Raw genomic sequence first — 24,786 nt, 5'->3', positions numbered from 1 at the left:
GTCCCACAGTGCTGAGAGCCATTTGAACCATATTTTATTTTGTTGTTGCCTCGAAAAATCGACTTGATGCCTGATCGGCGGAAAATTTTGCCGATCCGTTCAGTGACACCTTCAACATATGGTAATAGAGCGATGTTTTGTGCTTCCTTTTGCTCTCCTCTATGGCCTTCATTTTTTGTCGCCCTAGTTTCCTCTATTACTTTCATTCCATAACCATTGGGGCCAAAAATGGACTTGAGGTGTTCTAGTTCATCCTTTAGATGCTCCTTATGGCTGATCTTGTGATTCCTCTTGGTTAAAGTGTGCAGGGTGTTGATGCGAGGAGGTATGCAGGTACCTCTCAGTACTGGTTGGCTTCGTATATACTCTGTGGCCTAGTTTACCGTCAGGCTTTCTGTAAACGTCCACATGGAGAAACAGCAGCGTCCCATTCTTTTCTATCTCCATAGTGAATTGGATTCTGCTGTGCTGCTGATTGAGGTGTTGGTGGAAATGCCGTAGCTCTTCCTGTCCATGTAGCCACATCACGAAAGTCTCATCAACGTATCGGAGCCAACATTCTGGGCGTAATGGTGCGGACTGGGGTGCTGTTTCTTCAAATGCTTCCATAAAGATGTCTGCTGCAATAGGAGAGAGAGGGGAGCCCATAGCTACACCATCTGTCTGTTGGTAAAATTCCCCTTTCCATATGAAACAGGTGGTCGTTAAAAAGTGGCGCAGTAGATGACAAATATCGGGTGCCATTCGTTCCTCTAAGATGTTCATGGTGTCTTGTACCGGTACATTCGTGAATAAAGATTTCGCGTCGTAGCTAACCATCAGGTCTGTGACAGAGATACACTTTTCTTTTAGAAGTTCCACCAAATGGATGGAGTCCTTAACGTACGAATTTGTATGGTCCACCATAGGTCAGAGCTTTGGAGCCAGCTACTTTGCTAGACTGTAAGTCGGTGAATTGATAGTACTCACAATCGTTGGTAAAGGAAAGGCCTCTTGCCTACGAAAGACAAAGGTACTGAGTTCGAGTCACGGTCCGGCATTCAGTTTGAATCTGCCAGGAAGTTTCATATCAGCGCACACTCCGCTGCAGAGTGAAAATCTCATTCTGGAAACATCCCCCAGGCTGTGGCTAAGCCATGTCTCCGCCATATCCTTTCTTCCAGGAGTGCTAGTTCTCCATGGTTCGCAGGAGAGCTTCTGTGAAGTTTGGAAGGTAGGTGACGAGGTACTGGCAGAATTGAAGCTGTGAGGACGGGGCGTGAGTCAAATGGCTCAAATGGCTCTGAGCACTATGGGACTTAACATCTATGGTCATCAGTCCCCTAGAACTTAGAACTACTTAAACCTAACTAACCTAAGGACAGCACACAACACCCAGCCATCACGAGGCAGAGAAAATCCCTGACCCCGCCGAGAATCAAACCCGGGAACCCGGGCGTGGGAAGCGCGAACGCTACCGCACGACCACGAGATGCGGGCGGGCGTGAGTCGTGCTTGGGTAGCTCAGATAGTAGAGCACTTGCCCAAGAAAGGCAAAGGTCGCGAGTTCGAGTCTGCGTGCGGCCCACAGATTAAATCTGCCAGGAAGTATCATAGACAGGCCTCGTTATGGACCTTCGGTACACCATATATTCTTGGTGGCTGTGGAACTTGTAGGTTGAGTCTTCTGGCCTTGTCGAAATTCATTCTGGTTTGCTTTAGCAGTGCTTGCGTCTACTTGATTGTCTCGGGTGTCAAATCTCACTTACGCTTCTTATAAATGGGTTTACACAGGAGATCCTACATGCGTTTGTCATAATCTTCCGTGTCCAGCACAATATTCAAATTTTCTTTGTCTGCTCGTGTTATTACTAAATGAGAGCTGTTCCTCAGTTGCCCGATAGCATGACGTTCGTCCTTGCTGATATTTAGTTTCGGGGGCTTTGCGTGAGTCAGCACCCGTACTGTTTCTTGTCTGATCTTCTCCGCCTCAGCTTGTGGTAGATGACGAATCGAAGCCTCGACAGATTCGATTGTGTCTTCTTTCGGGACTCGTTTTGTGCGACTGCGAAATTAATTCCTTTAGCCAGAATTTGTGTGACTACATCACTTAAAATGTGGCTGGAAAAGTTAACCACCGTCCTCCGAGTGTCCAGCACCAGTCCTTCCTCTGTGGTTTTTTGCTGCAGTACTGAAAGGGTGCGAATGTGTCGATAAACCGCCTTTCACTTGTGAGGATCGGATGACAGTAGCTTGCGTTCTTCAAAGCATTGTTGCAACCATAAGGGGTTTTACGATAACTATAGTGCCGAGTGATAGAGAGTGTTAGCAGGAAAATGTGAAACTTTTATGAAAAATATGTTAGTTTTGAACTGGTGAACAGTGAACTTTGAGTAAACTTGGGGATAACAGTATTTTAAATGGGAGGCAATAAGTTACATGTTATGTAGCGATGCTGATTAATAACTATCTGGAAGGTGCAGACGTTTTCTGGATGCTCACAAGTAGGCATCATTGTGTTACATATGGATTTATATCTGCATCAGTATACCTGTTCTCAAACTGACTGCCATGTGGAGGACCGAATTTCTATCCTTGGTACTGCAAGTTATTTTTTTTCTTGGTGAGTGGTCTGGTGTGGGGTGCAATCAGCCTCGTGAGGTCAACTGAGAGCTACTCGCCCTATTAGTAGCGGCTCTAAGCTCAGGAAATCCGAAAATAAGCGGGAAAGCGGGGTCCTAATCACGTGTACCTCCACACCGTATCCAGTGACGTCATGAACAGAGGGTTACGCGGCAGTCGATCGGGACCATTTGACCCATCTAGAGCCAGAACACGAAACTTTGAATTTATCATTTACAGACTAACTTCATTTTCTCAGTATCTTGTAAATAATTTTAAACCTGCCACCTCACCTACGACGTAACCAATGAGACCATTCCATGTCACCTCACTACAAATTATTACACCACGGTATTTATATGAGTTGACTAATTTAAGTGGTAACAGGTTGATGTTGGAGTTGTGTGATACTACTTTTTAGCATTTTGTACAGCTCACAATTTACATTTCTGCACATTTAATGCAAGTTATTAATCCTTGTATCACTTCGAAATCTTATTATGATCTGACTGGATGTCCACATGACATAATGAACATCATGATATTATCTTCTCTTGATATTAACACGGGTACTGTGTGACAGTGCTTATTTGGTTGCTTTAAAACGGCGCTGGTGCTCACATTCCCGCTACTCTGGAACAAAGAACAGTAGAGTTCTTTCTCAGGGAATGTTTGCCTGAAACTTTGCTGGCCACTGTAGTGTTGGTCATCGGCGGGTGGCGCTGCGGCTGAGCCTGGGAGGTCAGTGCCGCACGTCCGCACAGAGGAGGGCGAGCACGTCGCGCGGCGCCGCTGCGGTCGCCGGTGGCCCTGTGTCCCACCCTCACAGGGAACTCCGGGAAACCGACGCGACCGCAGCGGCGCAGCCCAGAGCCAGCCGGCCGTGTGTTCCTCGCCCCGTGTGCCGTTTCCAAACTTATTTTTCCGGTGGAATAAATGCCGGGGCTAGACCGTTTCTGAAACTTCCTGAACACGTAGTCCGCATGAGTGGAGGAGAAATTAACTCTCTGAAGCCTAGACCACAGAGAGTTGTTTCATTCGCTAAGTATCAAGACCCAAATCAAATACAGCCACCCTGACATAAACCGGGTGATCAAAAAGTCAGTATAGATTTGAAAACTTAATAAACCACGGAATAATATGGATAGAGAGGTAAAAATTGACACACATGCTTGGAATGACATGGGGTTTTATTAGAACCACCCCATAATGCTAGATGCGTGAAAGATCTCTTGCGCGCGTCGTTTGGTGATGATCGTGTGCTCAGCTGCCACTTTCGTCATGCTTGGTGTTGTGTCTAGACAAGACAGCCTAGACACAATGAGAGGAAGCCGAAAGGCACGCGCTTAAACTCACGCAGGCTGGCGTGAGGTCTGAAACAGGATACGTAATGAATGCTATAAAGAAAAGTACGTAGCTTCTCGAATACTTTACTTTAATCCACATTTGTAGAACATTGCTCTTGATTTTACATTAATAGAATCTCAATATCACTTGAATACGGCGCCTTGCTAGGTCGTCGAAAATGTAGCTGAAGGCTATGCTAACTATCGTCTCGGCAAATGAGAGCGTAATTATCAGTGAACCGTTCCTTGCAAAGTCGGCTGTACAACTGGGGCGAGTGCTAGTACGTCTCTCTAGACCTGCCGTGTGGTGGCACTCGGTCTGCAATTACTGACAGTGGCGACACGCGGGTCCGTCGTATACTAGCGGACCGCGGCCGATTTAAAAACTACCACCTAGCAAGTGTGGTGTCTGGCGGTGACACCACACTTGGCCTCCCAGGTGCCCAGACCTCAGTCTGTGCGATTATTGGCTTTGGGGTTACCTGAAGTCGCAAGTGTATCGTGATCGACCGACATGTCTAGGGATCCTGAAAGACAACATCCGACGCCAATGCCTCACCATAACTCCGGACATGCTTTACAGTGCTGTTCACAACATTATTCCTCGACTACAGCTATTGTTGAGGAATGATGGTGGACATATTGAGCATTTCCTGTAAAGAACATCATCTTTGCTTTGTCTTACTTTGTTCTGCTAAATATTGCCATTCTCATCAGATGAAGCGCCATCTGCAGGACAATTTTTGAACTTTTGCATTTTTTTTAGTTCTAATAAAACCCCATGTTATTCCAAGTATGTGTGTCAATTTGTACCTCTCTATCTCCATTATTTCGTGATTTATTCAGTTTTCAAATTTATACTGACTTTTTGATCACCAGGTACATCTCATATGGAACACTCTTATTCAATGGCAGACTATTCCAGAATTCACTAATCAGTGCACGAATGTTATCTAGTGGAAACAATATACTACCTGACAAGAAAAGTAAAGTATGCAGAAGGGGAGGAAACGAAAATAACATCACGGATTGAAAGAGTATATTATGCTAATTTGATGATTATAAAATGGAGTTAAATTTACAAACAGCTTAGTAGTACGGTGCCATTTAGCAGTATCAGCTGGCATCCCCTCTGCCATCCATGGTTCAAATGGTTCAGAGCACCATGGTATTTAACATCTGAGGTCATCTGTCCACTAGAACTTAGAACTACTTAAACCTAACTAACCTAAGGACATCACACACATTCATGCCCGATGCAAGATTAGAAGCGACCGTAGCAGTCGCGCGGTTCCGTTATGAAGTGCCTAAAACCGCTCGGCCACCGTGGCCGGCTCTGCCCTGGATATATGCTCTGATTTGGTTCGAGAGGGTTTCATAAAGTAGTAGTAAATTCTTTTGAGGCCAGCTGACCTACAAGTGTTGTAACTGGACCTTGATAACATGGATACTGACGCTGGGACAGTGTTGATTTCTGGGCCGGTGTCACACTTGTTCTATGGGAAGCAGATCTGGCTGTCTTGCAGCGCAAGGGAGAATATTAGTATCAGAAGACTGTTGGACAGTGGCAACAAGATACCGTCGAGGCAACACACGAGGACGCTGGACGTCCGCTGTGACGTCAAGAGTTCCCTCAACCACCAGTTGTGACTTCAAGTGATGACCGATGGCTCCCCACACAGTGACGCCTGGATTGCTACTGCTGTGCCTCTCCTAACTATTGGAAGAATGGTACGTCTGCCCAGATCGTCACCATACTCGTCGACGATGGCCATCCGAAACAGTGCAGAACGGTGATTCGTTAAAGAACACGATGTGACGTCAGTCATCTGTAGTCTTCATCTACATCATTACTCGGCAACACACCTGACGATGTGTGGTGGAATATATTTCTGGAACTACTAACTGATCCTTCTTTCCCTGTTTCGCTCGCGGATGCCGCGTTGGGAGTGTGTCAGTGAGCCTCTCTATAAGCCCTTACTACCCAAATTTACTCATCATGATCATATCGCTAGATGTTTGTGGGAAGGAGTAATACGTTGTCCGACTCTTCCCGGAAAGTACCATCTCGAAATTTAAAGAGTAAACCCGTCCACAATTCCCTACGACGCACAACTCCTCTCTTGTAGTGTCTGCCAGTGGAATTTTCTGAGCATCTCTATGAAGCCCTCGCGACGACTAAGCGATGGCGTATCGAATCTTGCAGCTCTTCGTTAAATTTTCTCTATCACTTCTCTCTCTCCTACCGGGTGAGGATGCAAGACTGATAACAATATTTATGAATCGGTCAAACATGTGACTTGGAAGTCATTGCTTTTGTGGATAAGTTTCATTCATTAAGATTCTTCTTATGAATCAGTATGGTAACACTTTGTTTTCATTCCGCTTAAGATAGCTCTGCATAGTTACTCTATTAGATATTTCACGGTATATCTCGTTTCCCGCATTTTTCATCAATGGTCTGCTTGCACAGTCGGGGATTTCTTTACCAGTGCATGCATAATAAAACAAGTTTATTTACTTTAATATGTCAAAAATGCGCCTCAGTTGTGAAATGTTATTGATCTTTACCCAGGTTTCAGCTAGAGTAATCTAGCCTTCTTCGCAAGCATAAAATAAACTAAATCATGCCAGAATAAGGCACGGTCTAACATCAAAAGCTAAAGTATCGTGGTACCATGTCAAACTACGTTACTCAGCTGAGGAACAGCCCCGGCCTCACTTCGTGGAAAGCGGTCGGTTAGCCGCGGACGCTACATTTGAACTGACTGTGGAAGTTCCGCGGACGCTACGTTGGAACTGACTGTGGAAGTTCCGCGGACGCTACGTTGGAATTGACTGTGGAAGTTCCGCGGACGCTGCGTTGGAACTGACTGTGGAAGTTGCAACGTAGCGTCCGCGGCTAACCGACCGCTTTCCACGAAGTGACGCCGGGGCTGTTCCTCAGCTGAGTAACGTAGTTTGACATGGTACCACGATACTTTAGCTTTTGATGTTAGACCGTGCCTTATTCTGGCATGATTTAGTTTATTTTATGCTTGTGAAGAGGGCTAGATTACTCTAGCTGAAACCTGGGTAAAGACCAATAACATTTCACAACTGAGGCGGATTTTTGACATATTAATTTATCACAGTTGCTGACAGGACTGCAACGTCTTAAAAATTCTTACATTAATTTACATTCAGGGGCAACTGCCAGAGACTGTACCATTTATCAGTTTCGTGTAGGTCATTTTGCAGTTCAATGCTGTCTTTGGCGTTGGTTTCTACTACAAGCTTTCAACTACATCGTTTATTTATTTATTTATTTTTAGCCATTAGTTATCTGCTTTGATGTGGCCGGCCACCAATTCCTCTCCTGTGCCAACCTCTTCATCTCAGAGTAGCACTTTCAACCTACGTCCTCAATTGTTTGTTGGATGTATTTCAATCTCTGCCTTTCTCTACAGTTTTTTCTCTCTACAGCTCTCTCTAGGACAGTGAAAGTCATTCCCTGATGACTTAACAGATGTCCTGCTATCCTGTCCCTTCTCCTTGTCAATGTTTTCCACATATTTCTCTCGTCTCCGATTTTGTGTAGAACCTCCTCACTCCTTACCTTATCAGTCCAACTAACTTTCAACATTCGTCTGCCGCACCACATCTCAAATGCTTCGATACTCTTCTGTTCCAGTTTCCCCACAGCCCACGTTTCGCCACTATGCAATGTTGTGCTCCAAACGTACATTCTCCGAAATTTCTGCCTCAAATTAATGCCAATATTAGATACTAGTAGACTTCTCTTGGCCAGAAATACCCCTTTTGCAAGTGCTAATCTATTTTTGATGCCCTGCCTTCTCCGTCAGTCATTGGTTGTATTGCTGTGCAAGTAGCAGAATTGCTTAACTTCTTCTACTTCATGACCATCAATCCTTGTGTTAATTTTCTCACTATTCTCATTTCTGCTACTTCTTTTTTACTTTCATCGTTCTTTGATTTACTCTCAATCTATATTCTGTACCCATCATACTGTTCATTTCATTCAGCAGATCATGTAATTCTTCCTCACTTTCACTCAGGATAGCAATGTCATCAGCGAATCGCACCATTGTTATCCTTTCACACTGAATTTTAATCCCACTCCTCTGTCTTTCTTTTATTTCCATCATAGCTTCTTCGGTATACAGATTGATCAGTTGAGGCCAGAGAGTACATCCTCGTCATTAACGCTTTTTAATCGGAGCAATTCGTTCTATGTCGTCCACCCTTATTATTCCCGCTTGGCCCTTGTACATATTATACGTTACCGGTCTTTATAGCTTAACGCTACGTTTCTCAGAATTACAAACATCTTCCATCATTTTACATTGTCGAACGCTATTTCCAAGTCAACGAATCCTTTGAACGTGTCATGAGTTTTCTTCGGTCTTGCTTCCAGTATCAGCCGCAACGTCAGAATTGCCTCTCAGGGGCCTTTACCTGTCGTAAAGCCAAACTGATCGTTGTCTAACACATTCCCAATTTTCTTTTGCATTTTTCTGTGTATTATTCTTGTCAGCATACAGGATGCATGGGCTGTTAAGCTGATTGTGCGATAATTTTCGCAATTGTCAGCTCTTGCAGTCTTCGAAATTATATGGATGATATTTTCCAAAAGTTAGATGGTATGTCGCCAAAATGGTACATCGCCAACTCATACATTCCACGTCCCAACGTGAATAATCGTCCTGTTGCCACTTCCCCCAATTATTTTACAAATTCTGATGAAACGTAGTCTATCCCTTGTGCCTTATTAGATGTTAAGTCCTCCAAAGCTCTCTTAAATTCTGATTTTAATAATAAATTCCCTATCTCTTCTAAAACGACTCCTGTTTCTTCTTCTATCACACCAGACAAATCTTCCCCCTCATAGAGGCCTTCAGTGAACTCTCTCCACCTATCCGCTCGCTCCTCTATATTTTACAGAGAAATTTCCGTGGCAATCTTAGTGTTACCATCCTTGCTTTCACTTCCCTATATGCTGAGTCATTCCTTCCGACAATCATTTCTTTTTCGAGTTCTTCACATTTTACATGTTACCATTTCGTCTTAACTTCCCTGGACTTCATATTTGTTTCATTAGTCAGTGACTTGTACTTCTGTATTCCTGAATGTCCCTGAACTTCTTTGTACTTCATTCTTTCATCGATCAACTAAAGTGTTTCTTCTGTTATCCAAGTTTTCTTCGCAGTTACGTTCCTGGCATCTATGTTTTTCTTTACAGCTTGAGTGATTGCTCTTTTTAGAAATGTCTATTCTTCTTCAACTGTACTGCCTGCTGAGCTATTCCTTACTGCTCTGTTGCCTTAGAGAACTTCAAGCGTATCTCGTCATTCCTTAGTACTTCCGTATCACACTTCTTTGCTTACTAATTCTTCCTGACTAATCTCTTAAGCTTCAACCTACTCTTCATCATTACTATATTGTGATCTAAGTCTCTACCTGCTTCTGGATACGCCTTACAACCCAGTATGTGATTTCGGAATCTCTGCCTGACTATGGTGTAATATAGATGAAATCTTCCTGTCTCACCCGGCCTTTTCCCAGTATACCTCTTCCTCTTATGATTCTTGAACAGAGTATTCGCTATTACAAAATCTCAATTACTCTTTCTCATCTCTTATTTCCTGTCCGCTGCCCATATTATACTGTAACCTCTACTTCGAATCCTTCCCATACAAATTCATTCCAGTCCCCCATGACTATATTAGATTTTGTTCTCCCCTTACGTGTTGTATTAACCTTTCAATATTCTCATGTATTTCCTCTACCTCTTCATCTTCATCTTCAGACGTCGGCATGTATACCTTAACTATCGTTGTCGTTGTTGGTTTTCGTCGATTCTGGTAAGAACAGCCCTATCACTGAACTGTTCACAGTAACACAATCTTCAGTATCTTCCTATTCATAACGAATCCCACTCCCGTTATGCTATTTTCTGCTGCTGTTGATGTTACCCTATGCTCATCGGACCGGGAATCCTTGTCTTTTTTCCATTTCACTTCACTGAGCCCTAACTATTTCTATATTAAGTCTTTGCATACCCCATCCAGATCTTGTAGCTTCCCTATCACGTTCAAGCTTCTGATATTCCGCTCGTCGAGTCGTAGAACGTTTTCGTTCCGTTGGTTATTTAATGTTTTTCCCATAGTTACCTCCCCTTGTAAGTCTCCAATGGAAATCCGAATGGTGAACTGTTCCGGAATTTTTTGCCAATGGGGAATTGTTATGGCACTTTTTCAGTTACAGGCCACATGTCCTATGGATGCAGATCATTGATATACATTGTAAACAGTAACGGTCTTTGTGACTGCTAGGTTTCTCTGCTTATTCCAAGCACGAAATCTTCTTGCATGATCAGCGGAGGGGTGGCATGGACCGTAGATGAGTTTCGTACTCATCATCTTCAAGCGAAGTGTCAGGATGCTGTGTTCAACCTATCTATATAATCTCTCGACTGCTGTCCATTTCTGCAGGCGAGAAAGTCACGCGTCTCCGGAAAGGGGTACCGCATCGGTGGTGGGGGAACAGGATGCGACCCGTGGTGGGGGAAGGCGGAGCGGCCCTATTACGGACGTCGAGTCCCAGTCCAGTATAAAAAGAAATAAAAGCTTATAGTGGGTAAGAAATTTGTACTGCAACGGCATAAGAACAATGATTGTCGACTGAGATGCTTGAGGCAGTGGTTGAGACTTGGCTACCCATTCCGGCTAGCCACATCTCACCCATGTAAGAGGTAACAGGGTGAATTAGTGTGGTAATAGCTGTTTACACCACACCTGTTGTCTAGCGGTAGGCATTCCCGCTTATGGCGTTGGACGAATAGGTCCTGCCTGGTTTCACGTATACCCAAGTGCTTCGAGACCCATTAGTGTCTTGTTACCCTTTAGTGTCAAGTGAGTCCTTGTGCATGTTGCCCCACTGTTTGCATCTCAGCATCTCGTCTTTGTAAATCAATTTCCACTCAATATTTTTTGTGCCGTGATATCGTCGATGGCTTCCAGGAATATTCCACGCACAGGTACCGTCAGTTTCAGTTTTAACAAGTCCACGAGGAATACGGAGCGAAGCTCGTTTTAAATCCATGATTGGCTTGCAGACACTATTAAGATAACTTCAGAACATGTTGATATATCCTGCGTCCATTCTGAATTGTACGTGTTTTATGAGGAGTTTCTAAACCAGCATCAGGTTGACTTGTTCCTTTTGTGGCATGGATTCCAAATCGCCTTCATTCATTATGATGGTTCTAATAGTGTGACTATTCTGGCAGAAACGGAGGTGGAATACACGAATGGCAGGGGGCTTAACCGTCTACCCGGCGTTTTTGATAGTTTCATCAAGACCGTTCTGGTTCCGTTAAGGAACATATGGAATATACAGCGGGAATGCTGTTCCGCTCAACATCATTTACAAGTTTACAGTGGTGTTCGATGCGTGGATAGGGTGGTAAAATGGAATGGGAGGGGCAGCATCACACAAATTGCCCGCGTCGTGTCACAGTCTTTAAATCGACTTAGAAAATCTTAAAAGAGTAAGTTTAGCGGAGCTTGTTCCCCAAATGACAGCCACTGTGGCTAACCAATTTCCTGAGGGACAATGCGAGCTATTGCTTAATGGGCCTAGTGAATTTACGCCGTTAACCTCGCATAAGGACTTCACCGCTGTAGCGTCGGTGTCGCCCTCACTTCCACTTCAAAATAAGTGTAGATGGATGCAAGATAGTGAGGAGTCAGGTGGTTCCTTCTCTGTCCTATTAGAAAGATTCCGTTGGAGGGTGCCTCTCCCTTCACTGAGTTCAGCCACTGTTCACGATCCGAAAGCATCGAGCAGCCCATTCATTGTACCTGTCGAGACTGAGGCCACCTGTTCGTGGTCGCGTGAGGATGGAAATGTTCTGGAACTCGGTAGTGTATCGAGGGACTGTAACGTATTCCCACTCTTCTTCTGTTCACCAGGACGGGGAAATCATTGCACAGGCCACCGCTGGTCAGAGCCTGTTCGGTAACGGTGTGCCATTGCAACACGCTGTGACGGCAAAAATATCGTCGCTTTCGTTTCCGTCGCCGCTCAGGAATCGCACCACCCACCTGTGGAGGAGTGGAGGAGACGGGTGTTCAGACTCCTTCCTATGCGTCTGAAATTGAATTTCCGTAGGAACACCCCCCCCCCCCCCCCACACTCACACACCTGTGCGAGTCGAGTTCCTGCAAAGCCGCAATAAAGAGAGGTTTTAACCTGAGCTTGCTGCGTTGCGGAAAAGGGAAACTGTAAAGAGGACGGAGGAGAGATTCACACGTTCACTCCGCCACGGATTGTGGTACACGATCTTAAACGTCAATTGCAAGTGATAATCTTAGTTGATTTTGGTAATAACTGGTTGCAGGCCTATAATTCTCTTACCTTGAATATGAACTGAATTAGTGTCGACCTTAGACTACCAGCGCTACGACATTTTATTTATGATTCAAGAGCAAACGCGATATTTTTGCACTTCTATTCCTGGCTCCTATGTATGTGAGATTCTAAGGGACAAACTGTTAGGTCATCGGTCCCTTGACTTACACACTACTTAAACTAACTAAACTAACTTGTGCTAAGAACAACACACACACCCCTGCCCGAGGAAGGACTCGAAACTCCGGCGGGAGGGGTCGCGCGATCCGTGGCATGGTGCCTCTAAACGCACGGTCGCTCCGCGTGGCTAATGTTACTCCTGATACTGCGTTATTTTATAGATAGGGAATACCACCGACTGATTGCCTGTTTTTACAAGAAGGATATATTTTCAGAATGAGATTTTCACTCCGCAGCGGAGTGTGCGCTGATATGAAACTTCCTGGCAGATTAAAACTGTGTGCCCGACCGAGACTCGAACTCGGGACCTTTGCCTTTCGCGGGCAAGTGCTCTACCAAATGAGCTACCGAAGCACGACTCACACCCGGTACTCACAGCTTTACTTCTGCCAGTAGAGCACTTGCCCGCGAAAGGCAAAGGTCCCGAGTTCGAGTCTCGGTCGGGCACACAGTTTTAATCTGCCAGGAAGTTTCAGGATATATTTTATTTATTTCGTAAAATTCTGCAAAAACTTGGGTGGAAATTTTAATTGCATTATGCATCCTGTGGATGAGACAACGCCGGCCGGAGTGGCCGTGCGGTTCTAGGCCCTACAGTCTGGAGCCGCGACACCGCTACGGTCGCAGGTTCGAATCCTGCCTCGGGCATGGATGTGTGTGATGTCCTTAGGTTAGTTAGGTTTAAGTAGTTCTAAGTTCTAGGGGACTGTAGACTTCAGAAGTTGAGTCCAATAGTGCTCAGAGCCATTTGAACCATTTGATGAGACCACAAAGTTTAATTTCAGCAAAGGACTAAATGATTTGGTCTGCTCTTTGCAAGTACGCAGTGCATGGATCTGTCACTGTCCGACTCTCGTCGGGTACACTCATTTCACAGCTATTTCCAGCAGCAGACGTGACCATTTTCGTCCTTCTGCTTCTTTATGTGGGCAGCTGTTAGCGACGAACGTGATACCCACTTGTTTCACTGATAACTTTGCCTTAGCCGCAACCTTAAATAATGCGATGCAACAAGTCAAATTGTATCGCCTCCCCCTGATTATCAACATATCTCTCTTAAAGGACCTTTCCTTCGAGATTATCATTCGAGAGATTTAGACTCACAGCTTGAGTTCCTAGGACCGTTATCCTTGTATCCTGGAATGGTAGTCAGGGCATGCATAACAACTTCTTCGGAAGGCGTTAACGCGTTACGGCACTGAGAGGGCGAGAGATCTGTGGCAACCACAGGGATTTTATTATTTCGTCTTACAACAATATTATGAAGGTGCCACACGAGCTTCCGTACGGATGATGGATGTTCGCCTTGTTAAGGAGAAGCTTCTCCGGTTAAGGAGACAGCAAATGCAACGACTCAGAATGCGATCAAAATACTGTTCTTTCCTACAGTATGAATTGATCTCCTTATACAACCTTAACCGGTTGAGATAGCGGCGAAGAAGAGCATGTATCGCGTCTCTCACTCACACCGATGGTCACGTACTGACTTCACAACATGACATTTCCAGAACAATCTATAATTGTTTTATCAACCTTCATAACTTCCGTGCTACTGATGCCGCTTTCCCTAATGCATTTAACCTCTCCCGGATTGCACGGATACTCCTGCATTGAGGATGAACTAAGTTACCTTACTCCAAATGATATATATCTCCTTATTGTTTGTTCACCATTACAAAAATTGCCAGAAGTCAAAATGGTTCAAATGGCTCTGAGCACTATGCGACTTATCTTCTGAGGTCATCAGTCGCCTAGAACTTAGAACTAATTAAACCTAACTAACCTAAGGACATCACATACATCCATGCCCGAGGCAGGATTCGAACCTGCGACCGTAGCTGTCGCTCGGCTCCAGACTGTAGCGCCTAGAACCGCACAGCCTCTCCGGCCGTCTGCCAGGAGTCGACGGTATTGCTAAGGCATATTATTATATTTTTGGCTTCTTATAGGTTATACTATTACGTCACTGGTAAATGAGGTAATGCAGGGAGGAGGAGGGGGGAGAGGGGACTTAGATTTCTGCGCCTTTCAAGGTCGGTAAATCGTTCTAATTCCGAAGACAATCTGACATACAGACACTGACAAATTCCACCAGATTACACTCCTTAATCTCTATTAGAAAAATGTCGCCATTTGTTGAAATTGCTAGAGAAAATTCTTGCAGTTGACGAAAGCCGAGTTCCTAGGCACACAATCCTGACGTCTGTAGTCGAATGTCGGGACGTTTTCTCGTGGCTGCAACTACCACTGTTACCTTACTTTTTTTCGATTTTAATAAGGCGTTTGACCGGAAGTCACTGTTTCTTGATGCGCATGTTATAAAGGAACCTGTCTCAGTCATACTGCATGTCAAGTATTATCCAATCTCTTTACTCATATGAAGCGTCTGTCGTCGTAAAAGGACAGCTTACTCCCCAGATTAAAATTCGAAGGGACTTACCGCAGGGGAGCCGCCTCTCCATCTCAATTTCAGTCTTGTGCCTAGAACCTCTGGTGGTGATTTAGTAACTGGAAGATATTGGGAGAAGCCTTCTCGGTGCGAGCGTACTCGAATGCTACCTAAAATTGATGACATGACCTTGCTCAAGGACATATTGAATTTCTTTTATTCCCTCTCTAGTGCCCTCATTAGTCAACGTAAATACACCCTGCTACCATTGCGGGGCTTTCATCAAGTTGACATTCCATGATCAACGGTAGTTACTTGCCACAAGTCATTGGGGATTAATGTAGATCGCTGTCCGATGAAACTGGCTGCAATCAGTTGGCGAGAGGTGACGAATCAAATTCAAGAAGAAATTCGTGAAAACTAACGCTGGTCCCTCATCCTTATTCATACAGGATGGATCTTAGATACCTACATTAACAGTAAAGTGTATTTTTTTCTCCAAATATTCCCGCTTCCAGCGGTGACTGTGTGCAAATTGATCCAAACATCCGCTCGTTTCCTATGGAAAAATAATTTTTCGATTCCGGTACAAAGTGATAGCGAGTTCACGTTCTTTAGAGGATGGGTCTGCCCGATATCACAAACGCTTCAGTGTTTTTTTTTATACGACCTTACGTCTTAACATTTACTCAATTACATTTCGTTTATTTACGTGTCTTCGGCTGGCCAGTGTGATTGCACCCGCAGCCTTAGCATTTCCATTTTCTGAATTTCTCGTTTCCCTACTACATTTAGAATTCTGACATTCCATGCTCCGAATCATAGGATATTATCCTTTCGCTCGTCATTAAGACTTTTTCTTATGGTCACCTCTACCTTGGCATTCCGCTGCCGGAGATTCGTATGGGGGACTGGTCCTAAGATCGTCAGGACAGTTCTTCTACTACAAGCCACGTGTCCTGTGGATACGCATTGTGTCTTTAATGCAGTGATTTCTATTGCCTTCTACAACCTTATGCCGTTGGCCACTGCTGATTCCTTCGAGCTTAGGGCCAATTTCCCATCCCATGGGCAAGACAGTGCCCTGAGCCTCTGCTCCTCCTCCGCCCTCTCTGACTACAACATTGGCTGAATGAGGGAAACTTCCTGTGCCAGATGTCTTTGGCCGCCACTGCTAATGATTTTTATTGAAAATTTGATGAGTCTCTGGTTTAGAACTAGGGGCCAAGGGAGTTTCGACTGCTAATCTAAGACGCTATTCCTAGACCAAAGATGCACGATCGTCACAAAAGTGCTATTACCACCTGTTTAATAAAATTGTGGTTCACCTTTGTAACGCAGTACAGCAGTGATTTGGCCTGACACGGATTCGACTAGTACTGGCAGCAGCACAAGTCACTCAGTTCTCGTAAATAATAGGCCAATTGTTTGTGGGCTTGGAGCTGGCGTTCGATAGCGTCCCAGATTTGTTCAACTGTGTTCACATCATGAAAATTTGGTACGCAAGTCGTCAGCGTCAGTTCACTATCATGCTCCTCAAAAACACGTCGTCACGGTTCCGGTCGGACAGTTATCCTGCTGGAAGATGTTATCGCCACCGGATAGAAAAAGTGGAGCACAGCAGTGTTGACGTAATCCACATCTGTCACGAGGCCTTCAATTTCTACCACAGGTCACGTTGAAAGGCAGGTAAATATTTCCCTTAGGATACACTGCCACCCACCGGCTTCTGTCAGTGGCGCGGTGTACGATTCCAGCACCGTCTCCCTTGGAGACAGCGTACTCGTTCACGACAGTCCATCATGTGTAAGAAGAAACGTAATACATCTGAGCGGGCTACACATTTCGATGGGTCCACTGCAGCTGCAATTTGCGACGTAGGTAGGTCGTAATGGGAACGCGTAGAGGTCATTTGCTGTGGAACCCAATGTTTAACGACGTCCGCTGAACGGCGTGTCCCGAAGCGCCTGTGACTGCACCAGCATTGTACTTTGTGGTCAAATATGCCACGAAATGCCACTTATCCTGTTCACGGAGCGCACCAGCTTTCTGTCTTGCACATTTCTTGATGAGACGTGGCTGCCCTTTCCGGCTACTCATGGTCTCACCGTTCTTGTCACTTTCTGTAGCTCCTCACGACATCAGCAAGCGAACAGCCGACTAGTTTCGGCGTTTCACAGATGTTCGTTCCAGGACGCTGACCTGAAACCATCTACGGTCTATCGAAGTCGGTCACGCCAGTGTATCTCCCCATTTTCAGCCATTATCGTCTCCTCCATCGTCTTTGTTCCCCTTCACGCGCCCGTAGCGCTTTCAATGGGGTTTCAGTCTCGGGGAGGGCAGTGGCTATAATGTTTTGTCTCATCTGTACATTGGTTATCATTACACAGTAATTACGTCTGTATGAGGTACATTTCTTATCTACAATACTCTGGACAATAGTTCCTTCAACCTTTCCGACGTACTTGAAAGATTATCACTGATGACACTGCATGGGTACGAAAACTGTTACCCGTATGAAGACAGCCGTGAAGGCCAACACACTTGTGCGACTAGGGCCGGTCTCTTTGTTAGTTTGCATCCATATCGGGGTGATTAGATGAGATGAGGTCAAGATGGGAAAACAATATCCATGGTTAGATAAGGAAATCGCAGAAATCATCGTGGAAGATGCTGGGCAGGATTTGAGCCGCTCTTCTCTCGCATACACATTAAACATGAGTTCCCGTAATCTTTTCCCGTTTACCAGACGAAGTTCTGAGTAGAGTGCGATGGTTATAACTGTTTTATATTTAAGATTACAGTTATATTGTTGGAATTCCCAAATTACATGAAACGCAGTGGAGCAAACTTAAGTGATTTCGGCCATACGCCGACTGTGTTCGTAAATAAATAGTGTCACCTACTGAAAGGTTGTTGTATTATGAGAAGTGGCAGTGTTGTTTGTAATATTTGTCACTGCAAACACTTTTTCTCGCTACCTGTATAAAGAAAACTGTCTGGAGTCCAGAGTTTGTACTGTTGTCAAGGAATCAGTCCGCATGGACAAGCACTTCCATGTTGATCACTGGTTGAAGTAGGTGTGTATGTTGATCTGTAGGCCTGATTTCGGAATGCTATTGCTGCAGCTTGGTATACACTGAAGAAGGTAATGTGCGCTAACATTTAATAATGTGGGATGTCGGGTTGGAGATAATTTTCTGTTTTTCTTTGTAAATTTTCATAATTCTCATTATCTGACTGCTACGATACTGTTATTTAGACCGTCGACGCATGAAATCTGGAAGGACGTATATCACTCGTTACCCTTTTTCATTTTGAAATACAGAATGAAAATTTTGTTTAAAGCGTTAATTTCATGAAAGTGAGGAGTTTCTTCTGAAGAATGAATTTCAAGTGCTTTGCGTGTGGTATTCAAATTACAGTAATGGTCTGTAATGCAGTCTTGTTCATATCTTTTCAATTTCGCTGATACGAATACAACTCAGCCAAACAGTATGGAAGCTATTCGTTATAGAGCCCCCATATCTCTCTTGCTATTTAAAAATTTTAAACCACTGCAATTCGAAACGCTTTGCGGGGTGCGATATCCGACTATTACCTTGTGATCTGCTGGCGTTCGGCACACTTGCATTGCACCCTGCAAGTTTAAATTAAGTAATGGCAAAAGCAGCCTGATGACTTTCTGCATGTTCCAGAGAAAAGCAATTGCATTGTAACTGCCTCATTATCCACTGTCGTACAGGTAAGCAAAGTGATTAACCATTCTGTTGTGCATTTAGGGAACAGTGATAGTCTGTTCAGATTTTATTCAGTGAAACAATAACTAATTTGATGTACATTTTGATATTAATTAGTTCAGTGGATGTGTAAGTGTTGAACATCTAAATATTGAAATTATGTATGAAGTTTATACAACAACACAGTACTGTTACGTGGTAGGTTAGATGCGTATTGTTCATAAGTATTACACTTAATATATGTAATTATGCGTGTAGATACTTCAAGCACAGAAGCCTCTTATGCAGAACAATATTAATAATTACAAACAGCTATTAATGAGGGTGTTGTTACAGGACGTACACATTCTCAAAGAAAATTTCGCTAAAGCTGAAAAGTTGCACTGAGTATTAGAAGGTATAGAAGTTACTCTATGAGCAAAAGGAGCGATGCGTTACGGTTCGTCTGCATCACTGAGGTATCTGCCACATAATGTTTTGAGTAAGGATATGATTCAACACAAGAAATTATGGATAAATTAGGTTATCTGAAATGGAAAAGAAAATTAGAGTCATCGCTCTTTTGAGCACTAGATCAGTAGAGACGACTCCAGCTGGCGTTTGGAGTGGTGAAGGATGGAAAAGGAAGTCAGCCGTGTCCATGAAAAGGAACCAACGGGGTATTTGCCTTGATTGATTCAGAGAATCCATGGAGTACCTAAATCAGGGTGACCGGACGGGAATTAGAACAGCCGTCCTTCAGCATGCGTGTTCTTCAGCATGCGTGTCCAGCTTGTTACCACTGGGCCACCTCTCTCTGAATGTGAAACGAATATATTAAGGATATCAACTTAGAATTTCAATTTGGACTTCGATAGTAGAATGGAAACAATAAGTTGAGTAGCTACCGGATCAAGAAATGAGCTTTCAGTCAGATAATTTAAAGTAATAAATGTGATAGGAAACATCTTCGTAAGTATGCACATCAACCAAGAATGAACAACTTTCCACCTACCAATGCCTGCAGCTAACAATAATTCCTCTGAAACTCTGTCAAAAGAATGAAGGGTTACATGTGAACTACCTTTAGTTTCCCTGCAGTTTCTATATAAAAGAGTACAATCGATCACTGTAGAAAACAGATAAAGAACCTTTCACAGAAACTGCTCAAATTCTTCGTTATAACGAAGATGTAAAAGTGTGGAAGTACTAGAGTTTATACTGGGAAGAACTATGTCTATTTATATTGTATTTTTAAGTGTTGCTAGTAGGCAATTAGTTCATTAATGGTTCAAATGTTGTAGGACTTAACAGGAATAAATACAAAGAAGTACCTGAGACATATTAGATCATGTGCTTCCACTGACCGTGATTTAACCTCCTTTAAATTTATTTCCAAATAGTTCCATGGGGTTCTCTCTGAATAAATATACACTCCTGGAAATTGAAATAAGAACACCGTGAATTCATTGTCCCAGGAAGGGGAAACTTTATTGACACATTCCTGGGGTCAGATACATCACATGATCACACTGACAGAACCACAGGCACATAGACACAGGCAACAGAGCATGCACAATGTCGGCACTAGTACAGTGTATATCCACCTTTCGCAGCAATGCAGGCTGCTATTCTCCCATGGAGACGATCGTAGAGATGCTGGATGTAGTCCTGTGGAACGGCTTGCCATGCCATTTCCACCTGGCGCCTCAGTTGGACCAGCTTTCGAGCTGGACGTGCAGACCGCGTGAGACGACGCTTCATCCAGTCCCAAACATGCTCAATGGGGGACAGATCCGGAGATCTTGCTGGCCAGGGTAGTTGACTTACACCTTCTAGAGCACGTTGGGTGGCACGGGATACATGCAGACGTGCATTGTCCTGTTGGAACAGCAAGTTCCCTTGCCGGTCTACGAATGGTAGAACGATGGGTTCGATGACGGTTTGGATGTACCGTGCACTATTCAGTGTCCCCTCGACGATCACCAGTGGTGTACGGCCAGTGTAGGAGATCGCTCCCCACACCATGATGCCGGGTGTTGGCCCTGTGTGCCTCGGTCGTATGCAGTCCTGATTGTGGCGCTCACCTGCACGGCGCCTAACACGCATACGACCATCATTGGCACCAAGGCAGAAGCGACTCTCATCGCTGAAGACGACACGTCTCCATTCGTCCCTCCATTCACGCCTGTCGCGACACCCCTGGAGGCGGGCTGCACGATGTTGGGGCGTGAGCGGAAGACGGCCTAACGGTGTGCGGGACCGTAGCCCAGCTTCATGGAGACGGTTGCGAATGGTCCTCGCCGATACCCCAGGAGCAACAGTGTCCCTAATTTGCTGGGAAGTGGCGGTGCGGTCCCCAACGGCACTGCGTAGGATCCTACGGTCTTGGCGTGCATCCGTGCGTCGCTGCGGTCCGGTCCCAGGTCGACGGGCACGTGCACCTTCCGCCGACCACTGGCGACAACATCGATGTACTGTGGAGACCTCACGCCCCACGTGTTGAGCAATTCGGCGGTACGTCCACCCGGCCTCCCGCATGCCCACTATACGCCCTCGCTCAAAGTCCGTCAACTGCACATACGGTTCACGTCCACGTTGTCGCGGCATGCTACCAGTGTTAAAGACTGCGATGGAGCTCCGTATGCCACGGCAAACTGGCTGACACTGACGGCGGCGGTGCACAAATGCTGCGCAGCTAGCGCCATTCGACGGCCAACACCGCGGTTCCTGGTGTGTCCGTTGTGCCGTGCGTGTGATCATTGCTTGTACAGCCCTCTCGCAGTGTCCGGAGCAAGTATGGTGGGCCTGACACACCGGTGTCAATGTGTTCTTTTTTCCATTTCCAGGAGTGTATTTGAAGAGTGGAAATGTCAGAAGTCTTAAAAAAGTTTTTTTCACTAAAGGCGTTTTCACTGTTGCTCTGTTTCGTTATTCTGTGGTATGTACCAAACCATGGAGTAAATGTTTTACAATGAGAAAGATGCTAACACTTTTGTAAGAATGGGCACCAGTCGTGAATGAACAATATCCGTTACTAAAAACAAAAAGACCTGTTGACAATGTTGGCATTTCTTCCTCAACAGAAAGGGGATGTCTGCAATAAACTTTGGAACATCTGATCCCAAGAGCGGCGTTGTCTAAAAAACTGAAGTGGGTATTGAAATATTTTCCCTTAATTAAATTTTCTTATTCTCTCGTAATAATATGAAAAGATGTGATAAATGGCATTTTTTACTTCAGTTCTGCTAGTTAAAACGTTTCTGCTGTATTTCTGTGCTTGTATTACCACAAATAAAACATAGTGCCCTAGTTAAAGTCACTTGAATCACGAACTTACTCATGAGCAGTCAGAACCAGTCAGATCCCTGATATGACGCCTAGAAAGTTGTTAATAGATTATTTATTTTCAAAATTTGTCTAAAAATTTTGTGCAGTGGTGAGATGAACGACATAATTATGTGCTGTTAGAATGCCTTCTCAGATTTTTGGACACAAATAATTTATGGGAAAAAGGAGGTATATTGTTGAAAGAACTAACGGGAATGAAGCCGGGCGCGGTCGTCGTAAACCGCCAATATTCCGACAGGAGCACACCCTGCCATTTTCAAGGCAAAATTACAGCAAGGCAGCGCTATGCAATTAAATGTAATGCCTCGATTTTCACAGTAACTTCGTAAAGACACACACACACACACACACACACACACACACACACATTGTAGACACTATTGCCATCACAAACTAAAGGTGACACACGTCAGAAGTTATGGATAGTGAAGTTAATAGTCAACAGGTGAAGTGGCATAAACTATATCTTTCTGCTGTTTGAGAACAAAGAGATCAGGACTGCATGCAGATCTTGAACAAAAACCATCATCTCTATTTATAAGCATAGTAGCTAATTTCATTTCAAGAGCTTCCTTAATAACTATGTCCTACTAGCTTTGAGTGCATGCGAGAATCTACGTGTGTTAGACTCCATAAAAGACCGGTGCCAAGAGAGTGTTCTGCATGTTAACCACTACGTCAGATCGCTCGGGTTTAACGTAAGAATTCGATGTTCTGTAACGCAGCTGTGTCACAGAACTGTTTACAGAACGGAATTGGATGCCAGACTAGAAGCCTCTGTGTATCGCCCTTATATTCTCATTTTATTTTTCTCGGTCCGCAGTCTTCTTTTATGGAAGCCCGTGAGTCTCTTCTGGAACGTTGCGCTGTAAATATGGCATATTCGCAGCATGACCACACATTCCTTCTGGTAACGTTCATTTTAGCATAGCGGAGGTCAAGTATACGCTGCTCGTAAAATAAACCCACCATATTACGACATCACCAAAACCTTATTAAATAGCTCTTTGTAAACGTATGAGGAATGCAAATTGATTTATTTTGTGCATTGAATATAATGTCATGCAGTTAGTCTAGTTGTAGTCCATTTTTACATTCATATCGAGTTCATTTTTATACGTCCTTCGCAATATGCAGTGAGGTTAACGTTAGTTCCTCCATAACCTAACGCTGAATTTTTTACTGCAAGGGAACAACAAACCGCTGTATTTACAGAATACAGTTATATAGCAACTGTGTGTGGTTGGTTTCATTTAACTCATAATTGAAAGGAGCACTATAGGCAAGGAGAAGCAATAAATCTGGCACATGAGTGTTCACATAGCGGTATTGGTTACACAATGCCGACAAGAAAGTTGAATTTTGGGTTCTACATACCGCTACGTTCATGCTCCAAACCTATCCCCAAGGTTCATGCCGTATGCAATGGAGAAATATATCAGTAGGAACAGTAGGACACGATACGTAACGAATCATCTCTGGTTTCACGTGAAAAATTTTTTCTCTGATAAATAAAAATGTAAATGATTATTTATGTTTATACTTACGGTAATTTGAAAATGATTGTTATTCCACGAGAAATATATATATATACGTATAGTTGTAGTTCCTGCACCAGAATTAGATAGATTCACAAGTACGTTACGCAAAGATGAAAATGTCACCTGAAACTAAGAAACTGTAGTTACGGGAACCGTGTTGGTTAACGAAGGTGCACCGAGCGGCTTGTGAGGTGAATACGCGATAAGGGTATTTACAAGCACAAACAGACACAGAAAGCATGGCCTCGAACGGAAAGTCAACCTCAACCGATTATACTCACAAAGACAGTTAACTTCGTGTCCAAAAAAATGGTTCAAATGGCTCTGAGCACTATGGAACTCAACATCTTAGGTCATAAGTCCCCTAGAACTTAGAACTACTTAAACATAACTAACCTAAGGACATCACACACACCCATGCCCGAGGCAGGATTCGAACCTACGACCGTAGCAGTCCCGCGGTTCCGGACTGCGGCGCCAGAACCGCTAGACCACCGCGGTCGGCTCTTGTCCAAAGTTTTCAATAGTTGGCATTACTTTGTTTTGTACTATGCAGTTTCGATTCATTAACATTTTCAAATTTATTAAATTTTCTCGCAAATATGATACGTTAACTTACTTTTTCGTATTTGTACAAATATTTCCGTTTTCCAGTTGATACCTTTTCTTAAACCGCGTTGTAACAGCTTTGCTCTGTTTCTAAGTGAGAGAAGGTAATACTGAAATCATACTCGACAAGCTTAATGACAAGGTGTGCCTTATTCTGAGCAATTGTAAGAGACATTCTTCAAGCTACCAAAACCAAATTTTCCAACGACAAACGTCTCTACACATACAAGCTATTGATTCATAACTTTCAAAACTAATAGGAAATGTCACTTCTTATAAAGTACATTGTAACACTGCAAAAATATTGAAAAAGTAAAGCAGTTTGCTTGTTGCAGGTAAAAGTTCAGATCATGAGCCTTGCATTCGAGGTGAACAGAACTTACACCTTTCAGTTACAGCCAGTATATTCAAAACACCACATTTTCGTCTGCACTAGTGACAATTTGTGTATTACATAATCTAAAACCAATGCATGTTTTGCTTTTGCAGATGTCTCCCGGAAATTCGCATCACTTGATGATTGTGTACGGCGACATATTGAATCAACTCTGATTCAACATCCTACGTAAAACATTTACGATCAGTTTCGTCTGAAATTTAAAAGTTCCATTTGGCCATATGTTGTTGACTTTGTC

The sequence above is a fragment of the Schistocerca cancellata genome, chromosome 2 (assembly GCF_023864275.1).
Source record: "Schistocerca cancellata isolate TAMUIC-IGC-003103 chromosome 2, iqSchCanc2.1, whole genome shotgun sequence".
NCBI lineage: Eukaryota > Metazoa > Arthropoda > Insecta > Orthoptera > Acrididae > Schistocerca > Schistocerca cancellata.
This window is presented reverse-complemented; position numbering follows the sequence as displayed.